Source organism: Poromitra crassiceps (assembly GCF_964638095.1).
Source record: "Poromitra crassiceps genome assembly, chromosome: 10".
Classification (NCBI taxonomy): domain Eukaryota; kingdom Metazoa; phylum Chordata; class Actinopteri; order Beryciformes; family Melamphaidae; genus Poromitra; species Poromitra crassiceps.
The window spans coordinates 27,073,598-27,087,727 of record NC_139631.1 but is presented as its reverse complement, the minus strand read 5'-3'; positions in this window follow the sequence as shown (position 1 = coordinate 27,087,727).

Sequence of the window (14,130 nt, the reverse complement as noted above, 5' to 3'; positions counted from 1 at the left end):
GGCCAAAAAACAGGAAAAAAGGTGCGGCTTATAGTCCGGAATTTACGGTAATCGTATTGCACGGAATTCGACAGTGTACTCTCTTGGGTGACCAGCAGTGCACCCCCTAAGTTTGAAGTCGATCGGATGAACGGTTCTTGAGATAAGCCGATTTTTGTGTTGCCAGTAGGTGGCGCTATGCCAAATTGCACAGAGTTCGGCACTGCACCTTGTCGGGGTCCCCCTAAGCGCACTCCCCAAGTCCATCTGACAAATGGGTCTCGAGATACGCGAAGGACAGACAGACATCCATACATACAACATCCATACATCCATACAGATGGAATCACCTTTATTAAATAGTTCATTTGTGCATGTGTAAGTACACACGCCTGCATGTGTGTGTGCAATAATGTCCATGTGTGTCTGACTGTTGTCATTGCGTAGAATTTACACATTAACAAATAAAACTACAATATTAATTTACACCATTTGCAATTCATGTAAATACATTATATCCATATTGTGCAGGACTGGATCAGTGTGGTTCTGATCTCAGGGAAAACGTGCCTCCTTAAGAAGTCATTGAGCACTTTGTCGGAGAGCTGAGAGACCTTTCACTGCCTTCCTCTATTCAGTCTTTGTGTTAGTCATCCAAAGCATTATATTACACATGATTTTGCCTTCCTTATTAATAAGGTTTATAATGAAACTCGGAGGGCAATATAATAAGTAATTACAGTTGTAGGAATCGTACCACTGTACAGTATAATTAGGGGAGCAAGGGTGAGAAAAGCACTTTTAATTAACTTAAATCATATGTCCTTATATTACAAAAGAGGAAAATTCATGGGTCTGGGGATGTGTTTATTTGTACATTCAAATTAGCTTTCCATGCAATATAAAAGTTACCAACTGCCATTCTCCATTTTAAATTATGCTTCTAGGCATTATTGTATATTGATACGTTTAAATAGGTATAGATCGAAGGCAGTATGTTTAATTTTTGGGGTAAGTAACGACCATGTACACTAGGACCTTATTATTATTTTTCTTTTTACAAAATATTACATTTCCTTTTAGTTTCTATCTTTTTACAGTAACAAAAATAGTAAACCTTAAAGCCATCTCTTCAGTCTTTCTTATAGTCACTATTTCACTATTACATGCCTGCTGTTTTCCCAATAAGAAAAACATTTAAATAAAAGAAAGAAAGAAAGAAAGAAAGAAAGAAAGAAAGAAAGAAAGAAAGAAAGAAAGACGTTCTCTCCACCTATTACAAGGTGCTGGGTTTTATAATGATAGGTCTCACTTTCCAATGAAACTATGGAGAGCTTTAAATTTCACTAACACCATTTTCTGTGAGGCTTGGCCATTAACTAAGGATATGGGGCCCTATTCTCCCACAAGCCTTCGGCGCTAAAACGGGCCTTAAACGCAAAAAAACGTGCCTTGCGCCTGTTTTGGGACGATATCAATATGGCTTTAGGCTGCCAAATGCGCTTTAGGCCGAATGGGCGTGGCGCAGTCCCAGAATGGGCCAAAGTGGGCGTGTCGGCGCTAAATACCGGCGTACTGCTATCTTCCGACCTGGCGTTAATTTAGCGCCTTGCGCCTTTGAAAAGCAGGCCTATTCAGTGGGCCAGTTGCGCGGAGCGCTCCCCTCTGGCTCTCTCCCTCCCCTCTGGCTCTCTCCTCTTTCACCCTTCTCTGTGTCACCTCTCTCCCTCTCTCCTCAGTCTGACAGGCACAATACCGACTGTCTCTGACTTCCTCGCTCAGAGTCCCATAGAAAAAATAAGCTGTAACTTCACTGCAATGTGAATGTCCCAAGATGCATTGTGTTTCTCCATTTCGCTACTAAATAGCAACCAAATGAGCCGAAAACCTATATTAAGGGAGGATCTAAATAATGTGTAATGGTAAGACAACCTCCAATTGTAGAACATTTCAATATTGGACCAAATAAAACATCGAAATGAAAACACCACCCTATTTGAAACATATATGTCCTACTGGGGCTATAAATATCCCTTGTCGATTTAACGTGATTTAGATAAGTGACAGCGGAACGCGCTTTGGAAGCTTCTACTGTCATCTGCTATACTGTGATGTCCGCTCCAATAACTTGGCCCTACTCCACATTTAGTTTTACAATAAAAACACATTTATGCAATGACTTTACATAATGTAGGCTATATTTATGTGCATCATCCTTCCTGCAGCAGGCGAGAGAAAATGATATCTTTCTGGACAAACTTTCACCAATCTAATAGGCTATATTTTTCTAGCTGATGCGTTTAGAACATTATTTTCACTTTGATCTTGCTATAGTGTAGCGTATTTACATGCTTGCAGTATTGAAACTGCAGTTAGATTGGTTTGAGAAGCATAATAATATGGAATAATAGCCTATAATGCAGACAGACAGACTGGATGAAGGGAGGGGGGGGGGGGCAGAGCGTTTGGCTTTCATCTGGTTTTGCGGGATCACTGGAATTGGAGCTAAAAAGGCAAGCGTGCGATTCGTTTATTGCAGTTATCCAATGAGCATGACGGTGCATAATTTTACGCTTAAAAGGCGTGGTTGTAATGGTTGAGGCTGCATCTAGCGCCAGCACGACGATATCAAGTGCGCTGGTCCACGCCCACTGATTTGAGCTGCGCCAGGCGCTCGGCCTAGAAACAGCGCCGATGCAACGATAGGGACCATGGTATCCACAATACTATTTTATATGACTTCCTTCCTTCCTCTCACAATTACAAAAGTAATCCATTGGGTCAAACCATACAAGACGGACCCAAATGCAATCATAACAGAATCAGAAGGCCCCTAACGACTTAATGGCCACATTACGACCCCTTACAGAGCGCGTTACACGAGAGACAGTGTTGGTGATTTGCATGTGTTTGACCAACAGTATTCTGTCTACACCTTTTATCCATTATGGATGAGACTACAAGCTCTCCCTTTGTTGTGCCTGATGCTCCAGTTACATCACAGTAGAAGCCCCGTGGTCCTGTGTGCCTGGAACACACGGCCGCTGGCTGAGGCCTTGATCAAACCTGTCGCTACTTCACTTTATGTGATACAACCATCTATACAGGTACATGCATGCAGTCCATGCAGCATGTCCACACACGACACACACAATGCGGTCCGTCAAGACATTCACACCGATCTGTGCATTGGATATATGAAACTTTTGAATGCTGAAGAATGAAGATACATGAGATACACTGAGCTAAATTATTCAAATGATGATAGATCTGTTAATTGGGAGATTAGATGAGGCTGCATCTCTTATCTCATGATTAGGACAATGTTCTTCTTTCATTTCTATATAGATCAAGTTAAACTCAAAGCTCAGACAATGCCACCCCCTGGTTTAATTGAATGAATGATGATGAATGAATGAAATCAATCAATTAATTGATTTCCATGGCACAGGCTAGCACAGACATTGCTTTTATTTTGTGAGCGGTTGTTGCAGTGAGTTTGCAAGAAGTTATCATACCAGTCCAGTAACGACATATATTTGGACTAGATTCTCTGCACTCACAAGGAATCTTGCTTCTATAAAATATGTGAAGTTTGACTTCAGTGCTCTGGCAGTCTATTATCCAACCTGATGAAGCTGTCTGGACCGCTCACTGCTCTTATAATCAAAAAGCCGTCACTTTGGCTATGCAGACAGTCATGAATGCAAAAGCCCATATCTGCCATCAGGGAGCCACCTGCTACATATGCAGCTCATTATGCTTTTGTACAGTAGGTGCAGTAGGACACTGCTATGCAATTACATGTGCTGCCTATAGGGGAGCTCTAAATCCTTCTCAGTGCAAGTTCAACTGGTTTATCACAAGGACCAATTGGAGATTTGCCCTATACAAGGGTCAATAACTTTTCAATCTAGGTCATTCCAAAATGGTCAAATAAGTTAATTTTTTTTTTTAAGACAAATTATCCAAGAACATTCAGGAAAAGTACTTTATTTCATAAAGATGAAATATTAGTCACAATTACCCCAAACATTTCACCATTTTATTTATAAATTGCACTATTTAAATGTAATCCCTCATACTGGTAAAGTCCCCTCTTTCTTTCTACCCCTCTCTTCTCTGTGCTATAGCATTCTGCCATGTAGCCTAATTGCCACACATTCTGTGTGTATATCAGGGGCTCAAAGTTCTCTTTGTCTCTATACTAGATTGCTTCATGTGAGGGAAAGAAAACGCACTTTCCGTTAATGATTTTTCCTCCTTTTGAATAGTTGGAAAGCAATTCCCTGCAAACTGCTCCAACACAGGCACAGTTATTTCATTGTTTCTCACTGCCCTTTCTCTAATTGTGCCCATAAAGGGGAGATGCCAATATGAAAAAAATGTCTGTCTCTGTTCAAGGGGTGCCCACTGGTGTTTCCTGAAGCAGTGCAGTAGCTTTGCCTGACACGTTTTTGGTGTTAAATGTGCTGCAATGGAAAAGATTCCACGTCACTGCAAGTTCCATGATCATCATGAGAATAAATGGCTTGTGAGAGAAATGACTGGAATCAGGCTGATTTCTCAATTTCTGTTTGTTATTAACTTGTTGATATAAAGTGCTACTACAGCAAATGTGTTTTGATAATATATTTTTTTAATCTTTTATAGTTTTACCATTGCATCATGAGTAAATGAAGAACACACACGCAAACACACACACACACGCACACACACACACACATGCACATGCACACACACACACACACACACACACACACACACACACACCTCGAGCAGACATTTGGATGGATATGGTGGATTTTACCCTATTGTTTCTGGCTCACTACAGGGGTGAAGAAAGCACACCATAAAAACTCTAGAGGGGAACGCAGAGCCCAGGCCGGCTGCCGGTGTGACAGAACTGTCCTTGCAGCTCTGTGTCAAGCAGTCTTGGCCTGCAAGCCTCTCGCCACTGATGTAGAAGACTGATCATCCTTTCCTCAGTCATGAAATATGTTTTAGATCAGGGTTGAGGTCTCACAGAGGTCTGCGTAGCTTGCGTGCACACACACTGGATCAATCCCAGCTCTACTGTACAATGACACAGCTGATGGGTGTGAGCGTCGCAGGGGCCTAACTGTATCTTGCACAACGCTCAAGCGATAACAGAAATGACAATGATCACTGTTTCCAATTCCCCACCATTACACAGTCAGCAGGCTGCAGCTGTTGACCTGAGCCAATCCCCTCGACAATTAAAGATCACTCAGCACGGCTATGCAACTTCTCCCACACTCTCAACAAGCAGCTGATAGCAACTCCCTGTGAAGAAAGGCAAATGGAGAGGAATATAATGAACTCCAGCTCTGATGTGCGATAGGCAGCGGGGCCTAGCGCCCGGGCGCTGCAGGCCCGTGGTACGCGGCGCGGCGGAGCTCTGCAGACGAGCGGCGGCGTCTAAAGCTCTCCGTGCCTCCAGGATGGCCCCCGACTCATTCTTATTCAAACATGATCAGAGGGGAGGCAGGCAACTGAGATTAGCAGCAGATCAAAAGAGCTGCCTCGTGCCAGCTTTCCTGTTTTGTAGGTTGAGGCGGCCGCGGCGCGCGGCGCAGGGCTTCTATAGGGGCGGCGGAGCGTCATACTGTTCGCTGGCCTCGACACTGCTCGGGGGGGAACGACGCGAGTTTTCATACGGGAGGCCGGACTGCGACTGGAAATCTTTCAAAATTAAATAATAAAGACGGTAGAAGAGAATGAAAAGGAGGGGGGGAAGGAGAGCAGAATGACTATGCCATTACTGTAAGCAATTACAGTGGAACAAAGATACTTGTCCTTTCCATGCCGTCGCAACTGAAACTACTTCCATATGTGTAATATGTCTTGGTTCAGTGATAATTTGTTTTAGAAATGAAATGCACTTTCTACAATAACATAGCTTAGGTAACCCAAGTGCATCTGGAATCTGTGGTGCCCACAAAATAACCATGGCAACTACTGCCAAGCATTCTGTCAGAGGCAGTTATAAAATAGACAAGCACCAACGTGCACCTACTGTATCCCAATCTTCCTATTAATTTGCTTCTGGAATGCCAAAAAGAAAACCCCAAATAGGAATACTGTGCATTGCAGCATCAAACTGCATTCAACTAAATGACGCACTTCTAAATATATTCTGCAATCAACGACAGAAGTGCCTTCAGCTACTGTAGCTGAATATCATTAAACCACTGGTAACAAGCAACAGGGTTTTACCTTTTGTATTGAGTTCAACACACTCCATGGCCTGTGCAACAATGTAGCTAATAGCACAGCATAGTGGTCAAATGACAGGATGAGGTGAGTTTCAAAGGCAGAGAGGCGACTGCGTAACAGCCCTCGCCACCCCACAGAGAAAGAAAATAACGCGTTTCCTTAACTCTGCTCGCCATCAAAGCAGTGGAATTCACGGGCAGAAAAGTTAATAAGTGAGTACTGAGAGGTTCCTGTAAACTGGGTCAAAGTTCTCGAAACAGGTACGAACCAAAGAGCACGGCTACACACAACCCAGAAGTGATGTACTGTAAATAAGTATCTATATCTAGCTGTGTGTTTTTCTTGCGATAGCGTTTTGTTTACTTCCTCAAATTCTATTAGCTGAACCATATGCTTCTGTCTCACAGCTTTGATCAGAAGAAAAAGTGAAATTAAGTGTCTAATTAATGTGATGTGTGATGATGATTAGTATTATTGTTATTACTATTGGTATTAATATATCATTGATTATAGTGCTAATAAATGTTAATGATTTCATTATAAAGTTATCATATACCTGAAATAATAATTATATCTTACTCTAAACAAATACAATATCAAATTCAGGAACAATATTTATTTGCCCCCTTCTTTCATCCAAATACTACAATATTACAAATGTAGCAGGAAAAAGTCCAACAAAGTCATTCACCACTCATTAAAATCAAACAAAACCTTTGTTTTAGTATGACATTCCTCCTAGTTGATTTGGGACATATGCCCTGTATTGGAGACCCTCTTTTTCCTCTTCTGCCTTGTGAGGAGCCAGTCACAGCAGAAACCCATTCATTTAATATGACAAATTTCACCGTTTGACCAGTAATGTCTTACTTATGTACCGTGCCGCGTGAGACAAATTGCTATTGAAGTGTGCAGTTGCCACTTAGGTAGCTACCTTGAGGGGAACGAGTGATTTCTAAAGCAAACAGCATGTTAAGGCCGTGCTCTTTTTCTCTCACTGATAATTCCAGATTGTGCACTGAGATGTTCTAAGCAATTACCCTTAAAAGCACCAGTAACCCAAACTGACTGTGAAGAATTAGAAACAGAGAAACAACACGATCTAAAGTTCCACTTTAGCAACTCAAACCATTTGTCATGCCTTGGAGAAATAAAAACGTAGACATTTAAAACTTAAACACACGCAGTTCCAGGAGCCTCAATCAACTATTCCCCAAGTGCTCCATAGAGGTGATTGGCAACAGCTGGGACTAGACTCCTCCTTCAGTAGAGTTAAAGCGTGTCTGTTGACTTTCCTTCTACTTTGTCAAGCATGAGGAGAACCTCAAGTAAAACACTGATTATTATTCTTTGTTCCCTCTCCATTTCTTTCTCGGAACGCATGACAAATACATTGTTCAGCGAATACAACAAGGATTATGAACAATTATAACACTTCAAAACCTATTTCAAAATCAACATTTCATAAAGAGAGAGCAGAGAGCAGCTTGCATTTCAGAATTATGGCTGTGTGTTTTAAAAATGACATGACCTGCTGTGGAGAGTACAGCGCAAAAAAGAAAAGAAAAATGACCCTGCCAGAGACCGATTTTCCACGATCAGACTGGGAGAAGAGGGAAGGGAATATAGGTGTATTCTGGAAACTCACCCGTGCCGTTTCTCTGCTTCCCCAGGAAGTTACACCCTGCCGCACCAACTGAGGGCCAGCTCAATCAAACAATTAAAAACTTAAAAAAAGAAAAGAGAGATGACTGTAATGGTGACAAAGAGAAAACAGACAAAAAAAAATACTAACAAATAAACAACTTAAAATAAATGTCCTGCATGTGATAAAGCCAGACCAGCTGGCTTTGAATAGAAACCCCCGATTTGGGTTGTGTGTTTGCCCCCGTTCTCCGTCTGAACTGAACCCAGGTCTAGTTCTTTCCAGCCCCCTAGCTCAGTCCACCTGCCCCTGTCACTCCTGGGCAAATTTAGCCTTCTGAGGGATCAGTGACACCCCCCACCAGACACAGACACAGACACACACACACACACGCGCACACACACACACACACACACACACACACACACACACACACACACACACACACACACACACACACACACACCCCAGACCTTTGTCAGCGCTGGCATATGTGCCCCGGATTATTGCCCCTCAAAGAATGCTGCCATCTTCACAGGGTGGCAAAAAAAGACCCCCCTCCCCTTTTTCGCCCTTCACACATACCTGACTTGAAAGTGTGTAGACGGCATTCTTCTCATATCATTACTGATGTATTCTTTTGAAATAAGAGTTGTTACAGGTGGAACCTCCATACTATGCATAAACTTCCAATGTGCCTTCAGTATTTAATCTTTTTGTAAACACTCAACAGAAAACACGCCGTGCCATATTAAATGGGGCAGAACTCTAAGGCCTACATTATGGACTATTACAGTAGAGATCTTTCCGTAATTTGATGACCTCAGGTATTACAAATACTCCACACATATTAAATAAACATCTCTATGACACATGCCATTGCCCCTTTCATAACCAGCACCAGTGTAATCTATTTGAATCATAAACTAATTATGCAAGGGAAGAGATTAGCAAGCCTTGATAACATCTTGTCAAATGTCAAAATCCCAGGTTCACTGGTATACACCTATAATTTTGCAATTTTGTAAGCTCATTTAACTAAGTATATCTATGACTAAAATCCGGCTACAGTCATGCTTTTTTCAAAGAAACGCAATCCTCAGGAAATAGCTTGCTTTTCATTATATTGAGTTTAACTAATACCTGATAAAAATCATACATCTCCACCCTGGAGGAAAGTTTGGAGTTTCCCTAAGCTGCTGGCATCCTGACTGTAAGCCATTTCCTCTTCTAAATGATACATTCAATATTTCAACACAAAATGTAAGTATGAACAAGCTTAAACCCCATACTGTATGTGACTCTTTTCACATTAGCCTTTTGCAGGGGTGGCACGGGGGAAATTGTATTTTTATCAAGGTATTTTCCAGTCAAGAGTATTACACCTGATGCCAAAATCTAATGCTTATAATGACAGTGAGTGATACACCTAAATTACTGTTTTATATATCCCTCCCTATAAATCAACCAATTTTCTAATAGATGGTAAGGTGAGTCGAATATAGATTGGCATTTTCCCAGAATATATCCAAAAGTGGAAACTCCGCAGAGAGGTGGGATTAAAACAGTGGTGTTCCCTTGATGATAGGGGTTCACACTCTCCCATTGGTGAAACATCTTTTGTATTGATCTGCTTGTATTGTTTACATGTTTCTGGGCAAAGATAATCAACTAATCTGTTTATTCTTGTAAACATGGGGTTTTCTGTCGCCACAATGACCTGTACTCCTACATAATGAGAGATTAGTGTCAGCTCGGTCTGATATTTGCAATGATCTCACACTCAGACAGGAATTCCCTAACCCTTTCTTTCTGTCCTCTTTTTTTAGGATGTTGTGAGTGGTGGTGGTGGTGGTGGTGATGGTGGTAGTGGTGGGATGTTAAGTACTAGTTCAGACTAGTTAAAGAGCATTTCAGCTAATTATGGCATCTTACATTAGGAAGGGAGTCAGTATCTTGTTTACAGTAACTTCAACAGGGATGGACACTCATTCTGTGGTAGGAGGTGGTCTCAACCACCAGGCCAACTCACTACCGTAGGAACTACAGAGCCTAAATAATACACAACACACACACACACACACACACACACACACACACTAAAACTTTGTGCTGCGTTTGTGCATTGGCCTGTGTGTTTTGGCTGAAGGCTAACTGAATAAGCAGCCTTGCCAGTAGGGGCCTGGTAAGAGGACATTTTAGCTCTGTCTCTCTTTCCACGGGGCTGCACTGAGGGACAGAGGGCTAAAGCCGGCCTGTCTTTTTATGAGTGTGGCAGTGTCGAGCAGGGGGAGGCATGGCAGGCTGCGGCACCATGGCATGGCACACTGCTTGACCACAACCAGCAGGGCTACAGTACTGTAAGTTTGCGTACATCCTGTCCCTATCAAACGAGTACTGGCAGGTCCACAAAAACAATTTGCCTTGAATATGAAATGTGTGCGTTTGTGTGTGTATGCAGCACGAGTGTGTACTTGTGAGTAACAGTGTCCTTGCAGATGTGTGCATGTGTGTATGTGTGTCCAGTGAGGGCGCGGCCGCGTGTCCGTGCAGTGGCTCACGACACCGTAGGCTACGCCAGTGGTCAAACACAAAGTGTTCTGTCAGCCGAGAGGTGACGGGCGACCAACAGGAAACGTGGCGTGGCGTCTCTCCTCAAAACCCCTTTCACTGTTTTATTTTCCCCTTTTTTCTGTTGCTTTATCATTAAATCATCAGCAGCAAATTAAAGTAATTATTGTAATGAACCCAATGACAGGTTTATGTAACTCTGGGTGGATTTAGGAGTGCTTTTATAACATCTCCACAGTCGTCTGGTGGTGCAACTCTACAGTCTGACTTGGTGCTGATGATGAAGTATCGCCAATATGTGTGTGTGTGTGTGTGTGCATGTGTGTGTTTACTAAATGTCTCTTGGAGTAGCTTAATAATAAACAAACAAATTGGTTTTGTAATATAGGAAGCAATGCATTTCGTGTGTGTGTGTGTGTGTGTGTGTGTGTGTGTGTGTGTGTGTGTGTGACTGTGTGTGTGTGTGTGTGTGTGTGTGTGTGTGTGTGTGTGTGTGTGTGTGTGTGTGTGTGAGACTGTGTGTGTGTGTGCACATGTTTAACCCAGAAGGAACTTTTCTTGGCGGTGTGGCGTGAGCTGACTTCAGCGTGTCTGCCCAGCCCTCTGCTCCACACAAGGTCGCTCTGTGTGTGTTCGGCCTCGGAGAATGAGGGGAGGCCGCGGCGCGCAATCACCACTAAGCACATACCTTTCTGCCCCACAGCCCCACCAGCCCAGCCCAGACACAAACCCAGGGGCCGTATGTTTATCAAGCGTCTCCGGGTCGGAGTGCTGATCTAGGACCACTGCTCAGGTGCCCTTTACCATCTTTTCTCAGAGAGAATCACTCCGCGAGCTGACTTTAGATCAGCGCTCCAAATCTGATATGCTTGATAAATAGCAGCCCAGGCCTTAACCAAAGCCGGGCCAGCCTAGATTAACGAGGCCTGACTGAACAGCTCCTCCGGAGCCCTATCCTGATGAGCTCTGTTGGTTTTATAAGAGGCCCCCTGTGACAGGATCTGATAAAACACAGCAGGAGGGTTAGGGCGAGAGCTGGGGAGTACAAGACAGACAGATTGAGAGAGACAAGGACATAGAAACAGACTGACAGAGAGAGAGAGAGAGACAGAGAGAGAGAGAGAGAAAGGGCAGGCAGAGAGAAAGAGCGGGCAAGAGGGAGTGTGCACACCTCGATCCAAAAACAATATTTTGACTGAAACATTAGCCTCTCCATCTGGCTCTTTTGAAGGATAGATTATGACTGGTGCCATGGCTAACTCTTTATCCCACACTGTTCCTTCTATAGTCTGACATTCCCACCTAAACAATAGGTGTATAGGTAACAAATGTGAGTAGGCTAACGTGACTACTGTTGGGCATGCACAACTGTACATTATCCTAGTATAATTGAAGAGTGAATGTCAATCAAATCGATTCAAATCTATCTTAATATTATGCATTTTCTGGTTGACTGGTCTTTTAAGTAATCAAACAACATTGTAATCTCTCAAAGAAGTATATATACTGTATTTCCCTTCTACTTTTATATCTGTCCATCCTCTCTTGGATTGGAGAATAACAGAAATCTTCAGGTGGCCATTGTTAGGAACACAGGAGGGACACAAGCACAGGACACAGACAGGGTGGTGTTGGTAAGAAAAAAGGTTTTATTGTGAAGGAGGATCTGGATGAGGGGTAGCCTGCTATCCAGACCCATGTGAATCACAGTTGTCACACTCTTCATATGGGTCTGGACCTACACCCATCCACTGCGTTTATTCAGGACAGATACTGTCTGGACACCTGATTCGCTGGTCGATGTAGGTGGTGGGACCTTACTAAATAATTAATCTAACGTGATCTAACGATAACACATTGCAGAGTGCTGCTAGCTAGGCTAGCTAGCTGTTAGCACGTTAGTTATGTGGCAGTAAAACGCCACTGAATGACCAGTTTGATATTACTGTCAACCAGTTCGAGTCACACTCTTTCCATAAAGCCCACCAGCTTTGATATCTGTTGGCTAGTTTTTGACATTTATAACAATTTTGTGGCTTAAATAAGCCTTAAAATACATTTCTTATCGATGCGCGCAGACTGTCATGGCGGCTGTTTCCAGTAACTGTTTCCGTTCTTCCAGCTCTGGACCAGACAAAGAGTTTAACAAACTGAGAACAGACACACAAAGAGAACAGCGCTGCTGTCATTGGGCTGCAGTGGAATAATTGGTGGAACAGCTTCAGTTCTTATCAATTTAAGTTCTTTGGCGCATGAATTGTCAAAGTAGTTTGATGATTGACAAAGACAGCAACCAATCAGTTGGGGCTGAAAAATACGTCACCAAATCAGTGGCAGATAGCAGAAGGTCCAGACCCTAATGAAGGATTCATTTGGGCTGCTTACCAGGCTAGATGAGGGGCTGATGGCAGGGAATTAGGAATCTGGTGGCAGCAGGGATGAGTGATGGTAAGGCGGAGCGGGGCTTGGCGTGAGTGTGGGATGAGGGGAAGCATGGCAGGCAGGGTAGCGAGGAGGCTAGGAGGCTGCAGCAAGGAATTGTGGGACGGCATTATCCCCTTTCCTTTCATAAACGATGGTCCAGTGTGCCCTATGCTAACGGAGCTAAGTGAAAAATAAGAGCTCACTTTGAAACATTCAGAAAAGAGTGTTTCCTCTCATTCATGCTTTCGGTGAAGGACTTGCAGTAAATGCCCACATCTCTCCAAAATAGAAATGTTTTTTTCTCTCTCCCTCTTTGAGTGTTCAGCAGAACATGTTTGGTAAGCTGCACCATAGACAAGATGGTGTTTTCTCTCCTCTCCATTGCCTCCACTGTTCTCATACTGTGATTCAAGCTACAGTATGGCCTCAGGCGCCATCTTTAAAGCAGCGGGCGGTCCAACTGAAGCGTTAGGCCCACATCTCCCATTTAGGGGAAACGTCAACGATATTAAGCAAAGGAGTAAGACGGGGCAAAAATGGCGTGACTTCTTGATGAGCTATAGATCTCATAAGCTTTCACAATTAGACCAGACCCAACTCTCAATATCAAAAAATGAGCACTTGATTAATATTCATGCTTCAAGTTCTCATCATTGCCATTGTAAGATACAGTGCAACCGCGTCATTAAATTAAATCCCAGCCCTTTAAGTCTAATTTTCTCCTCATATTGCTCTTTGAGTGTTTTCAACCCTGACTAAACCTCAATGGCGTTTTGACTTGAAAGCTAACAGGAACTGATACAGTGATGAACTTATGATGCCAATTGAGCTCAACTTAACGACAGTACATACCACATTCAATAATGCCACATTAGACCACATTAACACAGCTATGATCCTGACTGCCTTTGAAACCATGCCAAACAAGAAATTTGCCATCATTTTCAAAGAAAGACTATATTTAGCATGGACGCATATGGAGAAGTTCCTTCGCTTGTTGAATCAGAGCATTACACTTTCTGTTATTGCCAGATAGGTTTGTAATCTAAATAAATTGAACTACATAGAGCAACTTTTATACAATTAGTTTCTATTGTAGATTATATTATAAGCCATGCAATGCAGCACTGATTTAACAGTATATTTAATTCACAGAATGTGCTTTAGTACATATGTGCCCCATTAACATTATATTCATGTGTGGTTATGCATGGGTATGAATTATCATGGTTTAGCGAGTACTTTTGTGTGGCATGATTACTGCAGGTCCA